At 37.1% G+C, this 22,419-nt stretch overlaps 1 protein-coding gene across 2 annotated transcripts in view; it reads right to left on the reverse strand.

Moving 5' to 3' along the window:
* The window catches only part of PELI1 (pellino E3 ubiquitin protein ligase 1), a 55,251-nt gene extending 40,119 nt beyond the window's left edge, over nt 1–15,132 (reverse strand). Inside the window, exon 1 of one of the 2 annotated variants that reach the window (XM_037126307.2) lies at nt 14,799–15,132. The gene's annotated coding sequence lies outside the window, so the exon portion shown is untranslated. Of the gene's footprint in view, nt 1–2,358; nt 2,608–14,798 lie in introns of those variants that run through there. The other variant, XM_053663410.1, reaches the window with a different exon arrangement.
* Nucleotides 15,133–22,419: the final 7,287 nt, after the last annotated feature.

The raw sequence follows: 22,419 nt of genomic DNA on the forward strand, positions 1-22,419 counted from the left end.
GATAATTTCTATTTATTTGAATATTTATATATTATCAATTATTTAGAAATTATTTTAGTATGAAAACAATTTCCTACTGAACAGAATTCCAGGGGAAAGGGGAAAATGCTTGAAATAATTGTTATGACAGGCAATAAATCACTCTTCAAAACCTTCTGTAGTCTGGTACTTTTGAGGCTCCCAGGAGTTTGACCTTGAACATGGGAATCTGAGTTACCTTTGAAACATCCGTGGGAAAAGTTAGAAATATTTACACAGGGTGGGGTGAAAGTAGGTTTACAGTTTTTCATACAGAAAATAATACATTAATAAATAATAGAATAAACTGTTTCATGCACTCACAACTGTAAACCTACTTTTGCCCCACTTTGTATATGCAGGAAATATAAATCTGGAAATGTTCAGCTTACAGATGAAATTACCTAGAAAGCATATAGAAAAGATCCTAGGACTAAGCCTTGAGGAATTCAAAAATTTAGTTATCTGAAAAAGCAAAGCAGCAACTCCTAAAATAAACAGCATCAAGGTATTGGCATATGGTGTATGCTATCCTGGAAGTGAGAAGGAGTATTTCAAAAAAGTAGAAAACAATGTGGTCAACAATGAATGTCAAATGCTGCTGAGAGGTCAGTTAGGATGAATACTGAAAAAGTATTGCTGTATTTCACAATATGAAGATAATTAGTGATATCCACAGCTATTTCAAAGAAATAACTAGATTTTATTATTTTATTTTCAGCATACTTACATTATCTTTTTAGCAAGAAAAGCAAGCAAGCATCTGAGATACAGAAATAATTATATTGACTCTCCCTTCCTACTATTTCCAGCTCCCGTAATGTGCACTGACCAAGAGTATTATTGGTGAGGTGTTCCACAGTGAAACTATGGTCTAATGGCATTTTCCTGATTGCAAGTTAAGCACTGTTTTGGCACTAGGAAGACAATGAAAAACAATACTCAGTTCCTGTCCTCAGGAAAAACATGTAAAAAATTTACTGTCAATGTAATAATGATAGAAGTAGTATCTGGACCCTATGAATGCAAAGAACACTCATTCCAGTTCAGGGGGTAGAGTCAGGTCAGATTCCTTATGGAAAAACAATATCCATTCACTCATTTTCTGAGCAGTACCTATGTACCCTATAATGCTAGATTCTGGGAACACAAAACCAGAAAGCTTTGATATCTGTACCCATGTAGCTCATGGTTTAGTGAAATGTAAACATATATGTTAAAAAAATTCTAATATTGTACAATGTGGTAAGTACTATAACAGAGGTATTAACCAAATGACGTAAAAAGGCCTGAGACCCTAATCTAAACCTGGAGAAGTTGGAAAAGACTCTATAAAATAATAATATTCACAATAGGCTTTGAAGGATGAAGAGGCATTTATTCCAGAATAACATATGCAAAGGCTGAAAACTGTTGAGAACAGTAATAATTTCATTATGGCTTAAGCACAGCAATGAAGGGAAGCTGAGGAAGAAGCTAGAAAGGTAAGTTAGGGTCAAAAGTCCAACTATTTAAGGACCTGATTAGCCAAAAGAGAATTTGGAACAGATTTTGTATGAAATCAGGAACCAGAGAGCAGACTGACAAAACTGCACTGATTTTTTTCATATTCTCAAATTGACAGACTAAACTTATGATTTCACCCCTTGTCCCAACTTGTCCTACTCCTAATCTTTCTGCTTTAATAAATGGCACCACTATTAACCCAGTAATTGCTCATACTAGAAAGCTGGACGTTCTTAATACTGCCTTCTCATTCTCCGTATCTTTCCAACACTATGTCCTGAGCATTTCACTTTTAAAACATACTCAATGCCCCCACCTCAGGATCTTTGCTCCTGCTGTACCCTCAGCCTGGAACAACACTAACTCGCTCTTTGCTTAGCTGTCTCCTCCTCATTCTTGATAGTAGCTTAACTATTCAAATGTTAAGAACTGCTGTCTCTGACCACCCAATATAATCCTGTTATTCTCTCTCAGAGCACCTTGTTCTGATTTACTTGTTTTTATTATCTATCTCCATCACTAGTAAGTGAATTTCATTAGGAAGGAACTGTCTCATTTTGTTCTCTAATTGTATTCTCAGCGCCTACACAGTGCCTTCTATATAGTAGGCATTCAAGAATTTTGGTCTTAAAAAAGGACTTTTAGGAAAATAACTGTGAAAGCAGTATGGGGTATGTGTGAGGAGGAGGGGAAAAAGGGAGAGAAGAATGTGAAAAACCTGAGGAGGCTAATAAGAGCAAGATCAGATAAAAACAGCCCAGGTAAAAGATTATGAAGAGCTTATCTTACCTAAGATGGTAAAAGTGAGGATAACAAAAACTGGTACAGTCATACCTCGGTACTCGTTGGCTTCAGAACTCATCAAACCCTATATGCGTGGCATTTTGATGGGAAAAAATGTTTCAACACTCAGCGCTTGCTTGGGACTTGCTGCACTTGCTCGAACTTGTATGAGTCACAACACAACCCCGCAAGAGAAAATGCTTCATCGTTTAGCCCTCGTAGGTTTTGGCACTCATCACAAGTTCTGGAATGAATTAACAATGAGTACTAAGGTACCACTGTACTTGAAAAACCAAGGAAGAACTAATAGGTTCCTGACTTGGGCATGTAGAGAGTGAAACATCAACTTCCTTCAGGATCAAAGGAGGCAGAACAGCTAAGGAAAGAAAAATAAAGAGTTTTTTTTGACCATGGTTAAATTTGAAGAATTTCAGTTAATATGTCTAGTAAGCAGTTGGAATTTTAAATGTGAAACACAGGAGGGAGACCCTGGGCTGTGGACAGATGATTCCCTCACTTCTTTATCCTCTACCAAACCAAATCAGGATGCCAATATTAATAATAAAAATAATTTCCAATTTTTGAGCACCTACTTTACGCTGGACACTGTGCCAAGGGCTTTCTATATCATGTCTTTTCCTCTCAAGAACCCTACTAGGAAGCTATTCAAAGTTTTGAGAGGTTAAGTAAACTGGGGGAAGGATGTGAATCCAAAGCCCCTTTCTATAATACCACCCTACTTCTCATTTTAATGACCATCCATGAAGTTGGTTCTGGCAAGGGAAAAACAACAAAACTACAGGAGCTATCAGACTGAGAGAAAACAGAATGAGTCTAGGAAAAAAGGCTACAGAAAGAACAAGTTCAGTGAAACTTGGAAAAGAGTTGGAGAAAAAGAAGTCGAGTTATGATTTAAACACTTTCGAAGCAAGAAGGAACCTCATACAATAATGTATTTTTATAAAGTGTGGTTCATGGCACACAGCAATAGCACCTCTGGGAGTTCGTTAAAAATGCAGAATCTCAAGGCCCACTCAGACTTACTGAATCCAAATATGCATCTTAACATGATGCCCAGGTAATTTACACAATACATTAATGTTTGAGAAGCACTGGTCTGATACCATTTCATACATAAAGACAATAACCAGGTTAAAACAGAACTCAGGCCCTCCTGTCTCTCAGTCTAGTATTTGTTGTGCTTCATATACACCCCCCAAACAGACACAATACATCACTTTGAACTTGATTAACCTGAGTTTTTTTGCTTTAGAAACATTTAGGAGTTGAAATAAATTTCAATCAAGTTTTCCTGATCATTCTGACTTGTTTTCATTTCATGTGAAATTTTAAGGGCCCCCATGAATTTTCTCCAATCATTTGTTTTTAACATCACAACGTGTCTTAGCCCATTCAGGCTAATGTAACCAAACATATACTCAATGGCTAATAAACAGAAATTTATTTCTCACAGTCCTGGGGACTGGTAAGTTCAAGATCAAGGCACTGGTAGACTCCTGTCAGGTGAGGGCCTGCTTTCTGGTTCGACGGCTATTTTTTGCTGTGTCCCAACAAAAGGATCAAAGGATCTCTGGGATCTTTTATAAACTCACTAATCAGTGTCTTTATGACCTCATCACCTCCCAAAGACTCTATTCCTCCAAATACCATCATATTGGGGATTGGATTTCAACATATGAATTTCAAGAGAACAAAAACATTCAGTCTATAATACTACGTGAAATGTAAACAAGCTATCTCTGACTACAAAGCATTCTTCAATTCACACAGTAAGTTTCAACCCATAATGATCAACTGAAGAGATAGTAAAGACTCAAACAAGAGAGACACTTGCTATAGGCAAATCATTTAAAGTCATGAAATCACAGAGCTGGTAGAGACTTTATAAGGTTGAGATGACAGACACATTTAATCTAAAATGCTGACCATTATAGCTCCTGACCATGCTGTGCCAAAAAAGAGTCTGAAGCTGGTCTGGGATCAGCTATTAGCTGTATCTGCCATGAGATGATCCCAAAGAGGGCTATCATGAAGTTGCTGACCTTGTCAAAATAAGGAAACTGAAGTCCAGAGAGGTTAAGTGAAATATATGAGGCACATATTAAGTAAACAGACCAGAACTCTAGGTCTCTTGACTTCTGGACTAGTGGGTTTTATCCTGAATCAAACACACCACTTGTCTCAGATATACGAGGCCTGTCCAGAAAAAGTCCAGCCATTGTTAATATAACAAGAATAGTTTGTGCAACATCAATGTAACCTGGCAGCCAAGGAGAGGGGACTGGAATGCACATGTGTGAACAATGACAACTTCACTATACTAGTCAGCAGGGGCAGTAGACGCCACTGAGTGAGCCTGTGTACTGTGTGGCCGTCACATTCAAAATGACTGAGCGAGTAGAGCAATGAATCTGCATCAAATCTTGCATTAAGCTTGAACATTCCTCTGCTGAAACTATTCGGATGATTCAGAAGGCCACAGCTATGGGCAATTGGTGACTGACAGCTTCATCACAACGATGCGACCAACTGTGCATCACATCTCATGTAGTGTTTTGGTGAAACAGCAAATCAACCAGGTGACTTGGCCCCACTAAAGCCCAGATTTGGTGTCCTACAACTTCTGGCTTTTCCCAAAACTAAAATCACCTTTGAAAGGGAAGAGATTTCAGATCATCAATGAGATTCAGGAAAATATGATAGGGCAGCTGTCATATTTTAAAATAGGAAAATATGATGGCAATTGAGAGAACTGTGTAAGGTGCCAAGGTGTCTACTTTGAAAGGGACCAAGCCATCACTGTCCTATGTACAATGTTTCTTGTATCTTGTATCTTCTTCAAGAAATGTCTTTATTTTCCATAGTACATGGCTGGATAGCTTCTAGACAGACTCTGTATTTGCTCAATGAAAAAAATGAAATTTTTTCATGTAACAGATAATAAAAAATCAAAGCAATTAAAATTTAACTAGGAATAAACAAGTCCTCAGAATTTACAAGTCCTAGAATGAAGACTTACGTGTACTTGTAAGTACATTAATAAATTTAAATAAGGCCCACCACCTATAGATTGTATCTCTGTGATCCATATCAGACTCAAATTGTTTTCTGACAATTTTACTTCATGGTGAGTTTTTCCATGTGACAATGCCTTAGACTTGAGCCATGATGACTCAGGGCACCTAGATGCCGTGAAGGAAGGAGCTTTCAATTTAAGAAGTGGGAGAAGAATGAGGGGGCATACTGAATCATTAACAGCCTACTCAGTTCTAAATCCTAGCAAAATGCTTTTTGGCAGCCATTATAAAGAGCTTCATGAGGCAAATTCTAGCTAAAGCCTTAAAAGACTGGTCTATAAGAGCTGAACTACATGCAAATAAATCGGTGTGCCATTTCTAAAAGAGATACAACAAAGAAGTTTAGCAAATCATGATTTGTGTTGTTGCTGTTAAGTGTCAATGACAAATTGAAAAAAAGTCTGGTTATTACTGAAGTCACAAACCTCTTCTATGTTAAACAGTTTTAAGAACACAATTCACTGATCCTTTGGTGAACTGATAGAACTAGTCCAGAGACTGAATCATCCCATTTTAAATGAAAATTACAGTAAAGCATTAAGTAAATTTTTGAAGTTTTCAATTACATGAAGTCTGTCTATAGGACTGTGGTTTCTAATTAGAAGCAGCCAGTACTTTAAAAAAGACACACACTTAACATATTTGCTCACAAATGATAAAGTTAACTAGTTTTGTAATGTGGATTTTTGTAATGTTATCATTTAACTAATTTTGGTCTTTTGGGAATTTCAAGTATCGTAGTGAGAATCATTTTGCAGAAAAAAAAATTCCATTGTGTTAACTGTAGTTTAAAATGAAAGGAGATCAGCTTTTAGTGTTTCCAATAAATGTAGTCCATTAAAACCAGCATAAACCCTGAGGAACATGAAGTACTGTGGATGGTATCTACAGAGAACCAGGAATACAATACTAAGGTTTTGAAGAACCACCAGAGCACTTCCAACTGTTTTCAATTATTATAAAAAAATAAAATTAAACTTAACTGTGCTTTCTAAAAATTAAGCCAACTACATTGAACACTACAATGAGCACCTCCCAACTAGCAAAAAAAAAAAAATCAGGACCTTGTAATTCATTCCACAGAAGGAAGGAGAAATTATAAACTTCTTCACCACATTACTTTTTGTCCTTTCCTCTAGACTGTGAAAAAGATCAACAGAAGCCCAGGCACAGTTTTTCCCCAAGCCCATTTATAATTAAGCTAATATTGCAGTGATGATGAAGACCCTCTTTATTTGAAACTTTTGGAAAAGATAACATACATCAAGAGCTAAAAACAGCTTTTGAAATTTCATGATGCTGTTAATTCCATGATCAAATTTTGCCAGTTTAGGTATAGGATTAGATGCAGGATTAACGCACAAGGATTTCAAATCAGTAAGTTTATTACTGTTCCTGACATTATTCAGTTCAAAAAGTATTGCATCCTATAGGTCACACAGTTATCTCTTAGTGTATGGCTGGATGGAATATACCATCTCTCTACCAGAGCACACAGCAATAACAAGGGCAAGAAAAGATAAAAAGAAGCTACACAGGTCCCAGCCGGGTAACTCAGTTGGTTAGAGCGTTGTCCCCACATGCCAAGGTTGCTGATTCAATCTTGGGTCAGGACAAGTACAAGAAAAGCAATCAAGGAATGTGTAAGTAAGTAGAACAACAAACTGATCTCTCTCTCCCACTCTCTCCCTCCCTCTAAAAATAATTATTTTTTTAAGAGAACAAAGAAGCTATGTAGGTAAGACCCAAACAGGAAAAGTTCCCTTTACAGGTAACTTCTTTAGGGCTCTTAATTCATTCCAAGCCTAATTTATAAGTATACAAAATGGCAGACAAATGTAGAAAACAATGTGGAAGCACAATGGGCACTACTAAACTGGCAAAGGAAGATAAACAAAGCTAGTAGCAGAGTGATGAAGACATGAACATGAGAGAGAAGAAATGAGAGAGGCAGGGATGTAGAATACAAGTACCTTGCAATGCATAAGCTGAAAAGAAGAACATGAAACCTTATGCTGCAAAAACTTACGGAGCTTAAGTCAAAAACTAAATTTTTAATTATTGTTAATCATCATAATCATTATTAACTCCAAAATTAGGTATAGGCTTTATAGTGGTTATAATATTTAAGTCAACATGAAATACAAGATGCCCCCTTTTTAAAGCCACTTTTTTTCTTGATGGAAGCTGTATTATTACTACAATTCTTTACTTAATTTATACATTTGCATCATAGCTTATTAGGTCATGGACACTTTTAGATCCAAGTTACAAGAATTATCCATGGTCCTGTTTACTATTTTGTGAGAAGCAAATGTTTCTTTCCTTCCTTCTGTTGCTCCTCCCCTCCTGTCCCTTCCTCCCCTACCGTAAATTATTTATTCCACAAAAATGGAAATGAAACCAGATTCATAATCCTACCACCAAATCAACAGACTGAAAACTATTTCTAAACTGAGCCACATTTCACTATGGTTACCATTATAGAATTTCAAATTCCTTCATGAAAAACTGCTGCCATTTTTATTTTACAGATGCATACTTTGCAAAGTTAATGGAAAGCCCAGGAATTAAACATGGGCTCTGTGTTCCATGCTAATAGTTTAGTGTTTAAAGCATATTAAATAATCCAGCCTAACAGTGCAATCCTAATATGTGGAGTGTATGAAGCAAGGGTCTGGATCTCTCTCTCTTTCTCAGTAGGTTCACAGTTTTAAGTACAAGAAACAGAATTTATTCTTGTATTATTACTTAGAAACTACTGTATTATTTTCCATATGAATGACTGTAAACCCACTTATGCCCACCCCAGTATATATATACCAAAGGGACAACTACTCTGAGTGAATTAAAGAATTAGATTCCTAGCAATTTTCTGAAAAATATTCAAAGTAAGAAGCTTTATTAAAGCATTCCTTATACACTTTACATACCTAATATTCTTAGTGGCCACTTTATGAAATTTATTATATAATAACAGTTCACAAATTCTACTTCATTCCATTAAATTCTACAAATCACTGGTTAAAAATACTAAAGAAAACATTGTTCCTCCCATTATGCATAATTAACTAGAAAAACAATGGTTTTCTTCGGTCAATATTATCAATACAGTAAAACTCACTCAAATAAGTTTAGTTTCTCAGGTTAGAAAATTTATTCTTTTAGAAATAATTACTACAAAAAAATCATTCAAAACTAGTAATCTCTACCTGTATATGGGCCCATGAGTAGATTTTTAAAATCCGTATTTATGAGGGTTTTGGCAGGGGTGCTTTCGAACATTTAGAGCATGAAACCCAATTTTTCCATAATTTTAATAATAATGATTTTTTTAAAGTTCTTTATGGGAAATCAAAATCAGCATGTTCTTGAAACAATTACTAACTTGAAAATTGAAGCATATATACAAGAAGACTTAAGAGCCAGATTCATTTAGCTAAAAGTGTGCTAGTCTTTCAGTTCCTCGGTATATTGACAGCAACAAGAAAGTTCTACAATTTCACTACATTATAAATGCCATCTTTGCAGTCTTGAATGCATAACACAAATGAAACTTATTTGCATGACTGTTTTGAGTACTTAAGTATTAAGAAATGTGCATGGTCTTCTGGTATGTATGTGTTTTAATGTATCGGAATTTTCTTAAATATCCAAGCACAGTCCCTTCCATATGAGTCAGTCAATCTAATAGTCTCTTCAATATCAGTCAGTAAGGTTATATTCTTATTCCAAATTATGCTACAAATGTCATAAACATTATTAAAACTCCTTTTAGTCTATAGGTGGATCTGATTTTTAGTAATAGTAATTGTCTTCTCTGAGTAGATCTGATTCTTAGCTATAGCCTGAAGTTGTTTCCTATTTTCTTTCTGTCGAAATCTTTTCTGAGCCATACCTGGTAAGTAAAATGAGATATGTGGTTAATCGCCCCCCTTTTTCTTAAATACAAGGAGCAAATACAAAAAGGTATACGTAGTAATGAGCTATTTTCATGTGTGGCACTTAAACTGGTTTAGAAGGCAATTAAAAAAGAAGTTCCAAAAATTTTTGAGTAATCTAGTATTGTTAAAATAAGCATATAGCTTCCAAGGTGACTATCGTCAACTTACTTTAGATAAACATATACAATAAATATCCTTACTTTAAAACAAGAACTGATAATCAGGCAGGCTCTACACAATCTGGTCTCCTTTATCGACCCTTTCTAACTTTCTGACTTAATCTACTGCTACACTCTGTCACTCTAATCCAGCCACACTGTTCTTGTAGTTTCTTGCACTCTAGTCAAGCTCCTATCTCAGGGCCATTGTACCTGCTGTTCCCTCTGCCTGGAATGTCTTACCCAAGATTACCTGCAAGGCTTTACTGCCTTACCTCCTTCAGGCCTTTACTCAAATACTGTTTTCTATCACCTTCTCAATAAGGTCTTTTCTGCATCCTCTTCCCATCCCACATCTTCTCTCTTCCCCTTCTCTGTTTTATTTTTATGTGTCTGTGCATATAACTGTACATTATGAAAATTTTCAAACATATACAAAAGCAGAGAGAATATAAGAAATCTCATGTACCCATCATCTACATTCAACAATTTTCAATAATATGGCCAATGTTTCCATCTATGCTCCTTTCCCTTTCAAATTATTTTAAAGCAAAAACCCTAATATCATAGTTTAATTCATGAATATATTATATCTCTAGAAGGTAAGGACTCCTGCTTAAAAAACACAAAACATTACCATACCTTAAAAAATTAGTAATTCCTTTTCATCAGATATCCAGTCAATGTCTTAATTTCCTCAATTTTCCATGAATGTCTTTTTTACAGTTAGTTTGCTCAAAGCAGGATCTAACCTCAGGTCCACACTGTATTTGATAGATATGACTCCTATGTTTCTTAAACTTTTAGTTCCCTATTCACATGTTTTTTCCTGCTATTTATTTCTTGAAGAATCCTGGTCATTTGTCCTTACAAAATGAAATAATACATTTATTGTCTGAGTCTTGTTATTAAATGTAAACACTCTAAGGCAGGGATTTTAGTCTGTGTGATATCAGCATCTAGATCAGTGCTGACATGTAAAAGATATACAATACTTACTAAATGAATATGTGGCATTAATGCCAAAAGGTCCACTGCCCACCCAACAGCAAAAACTGCTAATCACAGTATTCTTCCCTGCTGAGTCTGACCTAGGCAGACACCACCAAGCAATTGGATTTGGTAACCAAGGTGAAATCTATTTGTTATACCTGCTTTAGCCCCCTTCAAAATAAGTGTGCTTCTAACTCCAAAACAGATTCAATATACCTTGAATGTTGAAACTGAGCTGAAGTTTAGCATAATAAATTACTGACTGTCATATTTGTCAAGTATGTTTAAACATTACTTAGCTTATTTTACAATTTAAAGGAAAAAGCAAATTCTAGCAAAAAAATAAAGAAACTACAGAAGATGGGGAACTGGGGGTACCATGTATTTTTAGAATTAGCAACATCCCAAGAGATTCATTATAAAATAAAAATCAGCAGTACATTTTTTTGCAAGGGAAGTAAATTACATGTGTATTGAATTAAAAGCTTTAAAATTCTGAAATAGAGTTTTTGTGGCAAAAAAATAAAAACAAAAAAACTAAAACAGTTTGTACAATATTCTGAAAAAATAATCAGGTCTTAGACTGATTATTTTTACAATTCATTTCTCTTAAATTACCTGAAGTTCTTTTCCTCTGGGTTTACTTCTGAAGGAAGCTAAGATATTTAAATGCTCCAATCAGACGTTTGGAAAAAAAATCACTCAAGAGATCTCATGCTTTCTCTTTATTAGCTGCAAATTCCCTCAGTAGCAACAAATATGTTAGGCAATTATTTTTAACCTTTTAAAGGAGAAATTATGAGGAGTGGTCTTTCAAGGTAACATTTAAAAAGTTAATGGTGTAACTTGAAATTGATTATATCTAGTTCTCTCAGTGACCAAAATTTCTTGTTTTGAGTTTCCCATACATCAGTCTGCATAAATTTTTCTCTGGCAGAGGTCAAACTTAAAGAAACACAAGAAAAAATTACTCCTACCACATGTGTAAGAAAATAAATATAAATCTCGCCCTGGCTAGTGTGGCTCAGTGAACTGAATTCACAGAATGGCCTTGCGAACCAAAAGGTCACCCAGTTCGATTCCCAGTCAGGACACATGCCTGGGTTGCCTCCCAGGCCTCCAGTTGGGAGCATGTGAGAGGCAACTGATCAATGTATCTCTCACACATTGATGTGTCTCTCCCTCTCTTTCTCCCTCCCTTCCCATCTCTCTAAATGTAAATAAATAAATACTTAAAAAACCCTCAACCTAAAATCCCTGGTAAGAATGATTTCCATTTACTTTTTCTATGTGATTTAGAGAAAATCTGAAAAAGAAGGCTAGACGCCTATAAACAGAAAAGTGCTGAATGAAATTCACTGTTTACAGTCTTTAGCTAGAATTTTGTCCGTTATATAATGTTGTCAGGACTCTTTACTGTTGTACTATTTAAAAACATCTTCATCAGGTTTCCTTCATTCTGTGAATTTTCTTCTTTCTTTTACCTGGCTCTTAAATTTTTATTCTCATCAATTGAAAGACATTAATGTATCTTCTGGAATAACCTGATTTTTCCAAAGAATCTCCTAGAATCATCTCAGTGCCAACATGTTCATAATAATAAATAATTCTTAATTCTTTATTATTAAAATTTAATATATAGTTAAAATGTATATAATAATCCATATAAGCCTTTTTATTTTAACACTAGAACAGGTTCCTATTGATGTGCCAGGGTAAGATGTATGCATGTAAGAATGTTAGAAGTTTTCAGTTCTAAGTCTTTTTGGCTTAAAATCTCTAGCAGCCACAGAAGCTTCTGTCTGAAAACAGTTGTTCACAGGTACAACTACTCTAGTCCTTACATGACCTACGGGACAACTGTAATGTATATTCTGAAATGACACAACTCTTAATGTACAAGTGACATTTTGACAACCTGAAAGATGAAACGAAGTCAAATGGAAACAAACTCAGGCTTCTCCCTGAAACTTTCCTCTGTACCACTGAACAGTACTAGAGGCTCAGTTCCTGACCCTGTACTTCTCATTTTCTTTAAGGGGTCCCAAAGAAATCGGGAAACCTTCAATGCCAGCCTTCACTGGTCAATACTAGAGCCCAACTTCTGCATTTGGGCTCTAGTAACTGAGCAAAGGAATTTGGTTAGTAGCTTCTTTAAAGTACAGATAGATGCCTCTAGGAAGTTTGGTAAATGCTAAATTAAAAAGAGCACAACATAACCAGCTATAAGATAAATGATCATTTTAAGGACAGCACAGATTTCAACCCTTCCCCTCCCCAAATCTGCCACTAAGACAATTTTCAGCTCCCTTTTTTTCAAGTCAGGAAACACTACTATTATTACATTGCAGCACTTCTAGAACAGTAAAAAAAAATCTAGGTATGAGTTTTTATAATAAAAGTCATACATTTATTAGACGAGGCATTATAACCATTTCACTACAAGCAACTTCCATAAATTTAACTTCTATTTTCTAATTATTTGTTTTAAACTCCAGATCTCTTTTAACATACTACAGAAGGGAAACCAGTTAGAGGACTGGGGCGGGGTGGGCAATATTAAAATAACAAACGTCTCACTTTCCTTTTTTGATGGAATCATCAGAATCTAAAATCTGGGGACAACTCAGTAATACAAAATTAAATTCAAGAGAATTCAGAGTAAGTAAAAATACACAGTTACTACAGTTCTGATATTATTCACCTCAGAAAAAACTAGTAGAAAAGATGCAGGATTTAAATTTATGATACCATCCAGCTTGGTTCAACTACCAAAATAAATAAACTTGTCCTCACAGTTAAGTATTTTCCTCCAGAAGAGGCTGCTGGTATGACTAAAAAATAAAAAAAGGAATTCACATGCTGCATTTGTACAATAAGGACAATGTTTTGAGGGATGTAAATCTGATTACTCTGAGAAAACATTTTTTATTATGAAGAAAATATAAACGGAAGCTATAGAAACTGAATCTTTTCTTCACGTCAAAAATTTAAATTCACAATATGCAAACTAAATAATTTTTAAAAACCTTTATGTTTCTCCTTAATGATAAAAGTAATATCCAATGTAGAAAAAGACAAAGCCAGTTCTGAAAACAAAAGATCAGCTGCTATGAAAACAAAATTGACATTTTGTAAATACACAGCCTTTGAACCAAAACAAATAGATAGACCTTTTCATGCACTTAAAGCTTCAGTCCTTAGCACAATCAGCACCTATGGATAAAGTGCTTATTTGATTATTCTTTGATATACTGTTTGATGACTTACCGATGGGAAGGTTGTTGGGTGCTGTTAAAACCTAGACACATTTCTGTGTGTAGTGATTAAAATTTGCTAAACCTACATTAAAAAAATCTGTCCTCCCATTCTCCTATCATTGCTCTCTTGCCTTTAACAGAGCTGCGTGAACAAAAATTAGAGTAGATGGTGACGTGAGTTTATGATTTACTGTATTTTCCCCATTCAGGGCCTTTTTAAAGAGTCCTTTGAGGTTCTAAGGTTCAAACACTACGTAAGAAGAGTTATTGTTTGAACTACCTAACAATTACCCAGACTTCTTTTAGACTTCAGTTAACCTATAAGTAAAATGAACATGTTTAACTTTTCCACGGGGCACTGGAGGACGAGTTTCAACTCATAAATGCTTTCAGGTCCTCAGACACCAGGAGCGGTGGAAGATCAAGCATATCCATCAATTAGAGCGTTCTTCCGAGCCTCAATTTACCCACTTACGGAAACGAGAGTATTAACTTGTTTCGTAGGGTCCCCGGAGGTGTAATTAATTAGTGTTTTAAAATGCTCTAAGATCCAGAGATGAAAGGAAATGTGAGAGACACGCAGAGATGATGACAATAATCATAACAATAAAAAGAATGACTAACTTGGAAGTCTGCGTTACGTAAGGAAGGAGAAAGAAGTTATCAGATTCACACACACAAAAGAAAAGCCCACCGCCTCCTTTGTTTCTCTTTCATTTCTCTTTTCCTCCCAGCCGCGGAGCTCACCTCCCGCAGCACGCGGCTGCCGCGGGGCGCGGACCTGGCCACCCCGCTCCCAGGCAGAGGGGGAGGGCGCGCCGGGCCAGCTCCTGACAAAGACGCTTCCCCCAGCGAGGGAGCGGGAGGCAGGCGCCGCAAACTCCGCTCCCCTCCGCCTCTGGCGCGGGGGCGCGCAGACGGGCGGGGAGAGCCAGCCCGCAGCGCAAGAAAGACACCAAGGAAGTTGCGCGCCTGCCTAGCCCGCACCCCTCGCTGGCCCTGCCGCGACTCCTCCCGCGGGCCGCCGAAGACACTCACCGGACAATTGCTGATGGCCACAATCTCAGCACAGCCCCGAGACCTGGAGCGTGGGGGATGAAGAGTGCGTGCGCTGGGAGTCCGAGCAGACCGCGCGGCGTTTCGCTGCCGCCTTCCTCGCCAGCCGGCAAAGCTGGGCGAGGAGAAGTTGGCTACAGAGACGAGCACTGAGGAGATGCAGGAGGTGGGAGAGGCGCGGGGACGCTTTGTGGTGCGCTCCCGGCACGCTCGACGCAAATCCGAACGCGCGGCACTGCTGATGCTGCTGGTGGAGGCAGCGGCGGCGCCCCCCGACGGTCTCTACGCCTCACACCGCCTTTGGGTCACTGACACACTCTCGCAGGGAGGGGAGGGAACTAGTAGGGGGCGGGGCCTGGGGGAGGGAACAGGGATGGGCCCGGGGGGCGGTGCCGCGGCGCCGAGGTGTCTCTTGGGAATTGTAGTTCTTTCGCTGAAGAAAAAAGGGATACATTGTTGAGGACGCTTCCGCTCACAGTGCACTGCGCATGCTGGGAAGAGAAAGAGGTTCGGCCCCTACAGTTACTATGGTCACCGACACGGTGAAGAAGGAGAACGTGTTCCGTCTGGCTGGTAACTGAACAAGGCCCTTCTTGTGTTATGGTGCTGCTAGGAATCCCGCCCTCAGCTAGTCGTTCCTGTTTCGCTCCACCCCAACTCCTAGCCTCACCAGTCATAAGTATCCTGTGAAATCTGATTTCCTCCCGAAATTTCGGTCTTTCTTGTTGTTAAATTTTATTCCATATATCCTGAATCTCAAAATACCCATTCATTCCCCTTCAAGCGAAAGCTTTCTGCCCCAAAGTCATGTTTTCTTTCCCTAAGAAACTAAAACTTGTAGAAATTTAGTTCCTTCCAGTAACTGAACAATTTGATTATAAAACTGTTAGAGACATTATCACTCTCAGAATCCCACAGTTAATTATTTTCGCTTAATCAGTCACATATACCTTTAAGGCCAGCAAAGGTAAAGTTCAGAGTTAAGATCACTATATTTTACTTGGTCAGTGTAAAATAATCCAGAGTATTTTTAAGGCCTACAATTTTTAAGAAACATGAAGTATAAATTTCATGAAGCGTAAATTCAAAAGATAAGTGGAAAGTTGAAAATTGCTTACTTCATATGTATTGGCAAACTTTAATTTGTCAATAAGAGAACTCTGAACCAAGGTCTCAGTATGCTGTTGGGCTGGTCAGCTAAGTCTACACCCACAGGTGGTGGAGAAGGGTGGTGAAAGGCAGGGCATGCTACTGAATTTCCAGAGGACTGACCAAAGTCACCCTGGCTGAATATCTTTTGTTTTAATTCTATGCCTACCTAGAACCCCATACTCTGGAAGAAAAAATAATGCTTAGAAATCAGAAACACATTTAGAGTGGGAAAAGTCAAGGTTTTCAAATAGTCTCAAGATCAGAAATTTTTGTTTGCAGACCCCATAATTATTCAATTAAAAATATTTATTGAGTATAGTAAAACCTAGGCACTTTATTAGGTCCCAGAAACAGAGATACAGCATAAGGAAATAAAGAGTGTAAAAGAACATTCCCTATTTTTAAAGTGCTTACTGTGCAGAGGAGACAGGTAAATAAACAGAATCAGTGTGATAAGTACTAATAGGGAACACACTAGATGCTTTAATACATAGCTATCCCAAACTCAGGCAAGGTTAAGAAATGCTTCAAAGAACATTTGAACTTGAGGATGACTAGAAGTTAGTGTGTCTGTGTGTTTTGGTGGAGGAGGGGGAAGGGATAAGTGGGTGAGAGCATTGAGGGAGGTGTGGAGGGCAGTGAGAGCAAAGTGATAGAGGCATGAGATGAAAGAGTGTTTTGGTTCAGCGAAGAGTTCAACATTGTTTGTGATAGAATTAGGCTGGGAGAGTGGCAAAAAGAGACATAGAAAAGGTTAAGGAGACAGTTTAGATCATGAAGAATCTAATATAGCATGCTAAGGAATGTGTACTCTTTTCTGGAAGCAATGGAAAACCTTGCCAGGAATGTAAGCAAATGAAATTTCAATAAGATACATATTTTAGAAGTGTATTTTATGCATTTTTAAAAAATGAGAGCCTGAACTAAGACTCTGGCAGGTGGCAGACCAAGGGTAATTAGATACCATTTGAGGGTTAGAATTAATAGAACCTAGTGTGTAATTAAAAGCGGGGCTGAAGAGTGAAGAGTGAAGGAAAGTTATCCATTATGCTGTTTTTGGTTGCCAGCAACAAAAACACCAACTCTAACTGGCTTAACTAATAGACCAGTACTAACCTGTCTAGATAAAAAGTCCAGTGAAAAGATGGCCTTATAGGGCTTAATGATGTCATGTAGGACATGCTTCTTTCTTGTTTCATTGTCTTTACTTCCTTAAGTATCAACTTTATGGTCAAATGACAGTTGCCAACAATTCCTGTGGCTGGAAGTCTTGCCACAGTAGGTCAAAGAACAGAGAATCATTTTTGAAAACTCTTTTAGAAGGAAGAGAAAACGACTTTCCCAGAAGCCTCAAGAATTGATTCATGTGTCTACATAAACTAAAAATGGTGCCCAGGGGATGGCATAAGGTTGGTTATCGTAGGATAAAAACATATGCCTGCCCCTAGACCCAAATGAGTCAGCTTCCCACAAAGCTCTGTGGAGGAGGGGTTTCTTTTCCCAAAGAAAGTCCAAGTGGTTACCCAAAAGAAGAATTAAGGCTAAGAATGGGGTGGGGGTGGGGACCACAATATCTAGTACAAGGAAAAAGAAGGATGACTCAGATTTCTGTCTTGTGTGACTATGACCTAGTGATACCATTCATCGACTTAGGAAATTGAACAGCTTTTGAGGGGGGATTTGATGAGTTTATTTTGGTTACATTGAGTTTGCACATCTAGGTGAGTAAGTGGACTGAGCAGTTATATGACTCTAGTGCTCTGAAGAGAGATTATACTGCAAACAGTATAATTGGAATATACCATCATATAGATGGCAATTGAAATTGTAGGAATGGGTGAGATCACCCAGGGTATGCACAGCAGAAAAGGAGGAGTCAATAATAACACCCTGGGAACACCAGCACTCAAGGAGTAGGCAAGAAAATCATGAAAACACCTGGTAACTCGCAAGAGAACTAGGATAAACAAGGAAGTAGGAGAATGGAATCTATAATCAGGAGAAGAGTTAGTCAATATAAACAAACCCAGAAATTATTGAGATGGTAGAAATAACATTCAACAACACTAAAACAATTATTATAAATATGCTCCATATGCTGAAAGATAGCAATTAAAAACATAAAAATGGAAGTTCTAGAGATTAAATTATAACTTCTGAAATAAGTATTTCACTGGAGGCAATGAACACTTAGAAGCAGATTAGGCACTAGAAGAAAATGTTAGTAAATGAAGGCAAAGCCGTAGAAATCTAGTCAAAATAAAGCACGTGAAGAAAACAAAAACCTAGAAACACAAAAACAATAAAGAAAAGAAAAGAAAAACAGATCCTCAGTGATTTGTGGAATAACACCAAACATTTTGAAATATGTGTAACTTCAGTTCCAGGTGAGACAAGAGTAAGGGGGGGGTGACACAAATTATTTAAAGTACTATAGCTGAAAATATTGTCATATTTGATGGAAATTATAACTCAGATACTCAAGAAACTCAAAGAACTCTAAGCTAGGTAAACATACACATGCACACACATTAACAAAATCCACTGCAAAAGATATCATTATTAAATTGTTGAAAACTAGTAATAAGGAGAAAATATTAAAAGCAGTCAATGGTGTGGAAAAGGTATAGTCTATACATAAACAAAGACAAATTTTCAGTAAGTTTCTAATCAGAAATTCTGCAAGTCAGAAGACAATGAAAACGTACTTTTAAAGAGCTGAAAGAAGAAAAAATCTGTTACCTAGAATCCCACATTGAGGGACAATGTCTTTTAAAAATGAATGCTGAAGAAAACAAAAGCCATTAAAACTGAACTATAAGAAATGTTAAAGCACATTTCCAGTCAAGATGGAGGTGTAGGTAAACATGGCTCACCTCCTTGCACAACCACAGCAAAAATTACAACTATACTACAAAACAAATATCACCCAGAATTGTCAGAAAACCGAGCTGTATGGAAGTCTGACAACCAAGGAATTAAAGAAGCCACATTGGTTTAGACAGAATAGGAGGGATGGAGGCATAGAGAGGCACAGAGAGGAACAGAAAAATAGAATGGGTGGTGAATAAAAATCAGGGAGGATACCTCAGGAGTGAGGGATCCCAGCTCCATACCAGACCACCCAGCACAGGGTTCCAGTGCCAGGAAGATAAGTCCCCATAACTTCTGACTAAAAACCAGTGGAGGTTGGGGCAGTAGAAGAAACTGCAGGATTCTCAGGAGTCTTCTGTTAAAGGGCCTGTAACATACTTAGGACTTATGCAGGCTAACTCCCTATGGGCTTTAGCAACAAAGCAATAGTTGGAAGGGTGCCAGTGCATGTAGGGGGAAATTGAAGTGTCTGGCATCAGAGCAAGTGCCAGGGAACAGCTTCCTTCTGGACAAAACTCCCGAGGACAGAGAGTGGCATGTCCCCTTTTCTGAGACTTCCCCCCCACAGAGCCACAGAGCAGCCACACCATATAGGAGATTCCATCAACCTGGTTCGCAGAAGTTGCCCCACCCTGGAGATTACCAGACTCTGCCCCATCCAATTTACCAGTGCACTTTACTACAATAGCTTATGTTACTAAAACAGGAATCAAAGCAGTTCTATCTAATAAACACAGGGAAGCTGCCAAAACAAGGAGACAAAGAAACATGGACCAAATGAAAGAAGAGATCAAAACTCCAGAAAAAGAACCAAACAAAATGGAGATAAGCAATCTATCAGATGCAGAATTCAAAACACCAGTTATAAGGATGCTCAAGGAACTTACTGGGTATTTCAACAGCATAAACAAGACACAAGCAGACATGAAAGTTATACCAAGTGAAATGAAAAAATTACAGAGAAACAACAATGGAGTGGATGAAGCTGAGAATCAAATCAATGATTTGGAACACAAGGAAGCAAAAACATTCAATCAGAACAGCAAGAAGAAAAAAAATTTAAAAAAAAAAACAAGGATAGGCTAAGGAGCCTCTAGGACAACTTAAAATGTACCAACATTCAGATCATAGGGGTGCCAGGAGGAGAAGAGAAGAAACAAGAAATTAAAAACTTATTTGAAAAAATAATGGAAGAAAACTTCCTTAATTTGTTGAAGGAAATAGACATACAAGTCCAGGAGGCACAGAGAGTCCCAAACAAGATGGACCCAAAGGACCACACCAAGATACATCATAATTAAAATGCCAAAGATTCAAGTTAAAGAAAGAATCTTAAAAACAAGAGAAAAAGCAGAAAGTTACCTACGAAGGAATTCTCATAAGACTGCTAGCTGATTTCTCAAAAGAAACTTTGCAGGCTAGATGGGACTGGGAAGAAGTATTCAAAGTGATGAAAAGCAAGGACCTACAACCTAGATTACTCTACCCAGCAAAGCTATCATTTAGAATGGAAGGGCAGATTTAGAATGGAAGTGCTTCCCAGACAAGGTAGTTCATCATCACCAACTCATTATTATATGACATGTTATGGGGACTTACTTAAGAAAAAGAAGAAGATCAAAATTATGAACATTAAAATAACAATAAATTCACAAGCATCAATAATTGGATCTAAAAAACAAACTAAGTAAACCAGCAGAACACAAATAGAACCATAGATATGGAGATCCTTTGGAGGATTATCAGTGGGAGGGGAAAATGGGAGATTTGGGGAAAAGGTGCAGGGCTACAGAAATATAAATTGGTAGCTGCAGAATAGACAGGGGGATGTTAAGAACAGTATAGACAATGGAGTAGCCAAAGAACTTACATGCATGATTTATGGACATGAACTAAGGGGAGGATTGCCAGAGGGAATGGGGGTGGTACCAGGTGGAGGAGGGCAAAGGGAGAAAATTGGAACAACTGTAATAGCGTAGTCAATAAAATATATTATAAAAAAGAATTTGGGAAAGAGGAGAAGATAGTGTATGCATTCTTCAAATCTCCATTTTAAAGGAGGGGAAATGTATGATAAAATAATGTATTTATAGTTCAAGTTCCATTGAAAAATACTAAAAAAACTTCATCCGGAATCAAGTGTTCCTTCTAATGATATTACCTGAGGATGAGTATCATTCATGAATGACCATGACATTCAGACCCAGAGTCATCTTCATTCAGCACTGAGCATGGAATAGCTTTCTAAGCAAGGTGTCATTGTTAGATGGTACTTAGGAAGAAAGGGACTACTCTTCTGCATTTTGACCACTTTTATGCAGCAGGGAAAATTAAGACAGGACTCCTCTTATAGCCCTTTTCATTGTTGGTATAGGCTGGCTTATAGATTTTAAGTACTGGGAACGCATTTCACTTATAATTTAGGCTTATTACAGGTAAGCCGATTAAAACTGCATTTACTTTCATAGAAAAATGTTAAAGCAACTTCTTTAGCATTAACAAAAAAATACCACATGGAAACTTGGATTTATACTAAAGAATGAAAAGTATCAGAAATGGTAATTATATAAGTATAAGACACTTTTTCCCCTCATCAAATTTTTTTCAGAAGGCAATTGACTATTTAAAGCAAAAATTATAACACTATTATAGAATTCATAACATATAGATATAAACGGTTTGACAACAATATTTCAAAGGATGGAAGGGGGAAATGGAATTGTCAGAATTTATGTCATATATCAAGTGTTATACTAATATTAAATTGTGATAAACTAAAAATGAGTATTCTAAACCTGAGAACAGCCATCAAAAATAAAACAAACATGTATAGCTAGTAAATCCATAGTGGAGATAAAGTTAAATCCTAAAAAATATGCTAGAAGGGAGAGACAGAAATATAGACGAAATCTGTGTCCCTAATGTCCATGGAGCTGACAGGAAGCTTCATACAGCTCTTGACTTTCCACTTCCTGACATCTTTTAAGTGAGAGAGAAATAAACATCTATCTTGTTTAAAACCATTGTTATTCTATATTATGTATAATTATTCATACATATGTATACATATGTATAATTATGTATACATAATATTCTATATTATGTATAACTGAATCTAATCAAAACAGCCACAGGCCTACAGTATTTTAATGAAACAGAGAACATTTCTCCGAATCAGGTAGATCCACACATTGCCCAGAATTTGCCACATTGCCAGCAACTTCAACGTAGTTCTGTGATTCACGCATTTGTTACTAAAATTCCAGGGATAGTCCATCTTTAGAATGAACAACACTTACTGCTAGTTCACTCAGTTTTTCTTGAAGGAGTAAAAACATGTAAAGTACTTAGTGCAGGCCTGAGAATACAGTAAGTGTGCAGTCAGTATATATACTTTGAAACTGAGCAACAATAATAAGGTGGATATACCTCAATTTAGACATACTATATTGGAGTTTGTATCCAAAGTCAGGTGTAGAAAATCAAGGGTGCATTCATTTATACACCAAAAGCTGTGGATCTCTTTTTGCAGTTATGACTCTCCCTCCACCATACAGTTCTATATAGTTCTTCAAAA

The sequence above is a fragment of the Artibeus jamaicensis genome, unplaced genomic scaffold (genome assembly GCF_021234435.1).
Source record: "Artibeus jamaicensis isolate MK-2021 breed Jamaican fruit bat unplaced genomic scaffold, CSHL_Jam_final contig_3175, whole genome shotgun sequence".
Taxonomy (NCBI): domain Eukaryota; kingdom Metazoa; phylum Chordata; class Mammalia; order Chiroptera; family Phyllostomidae; genus Artibeus; species Artibeus jamaicensis.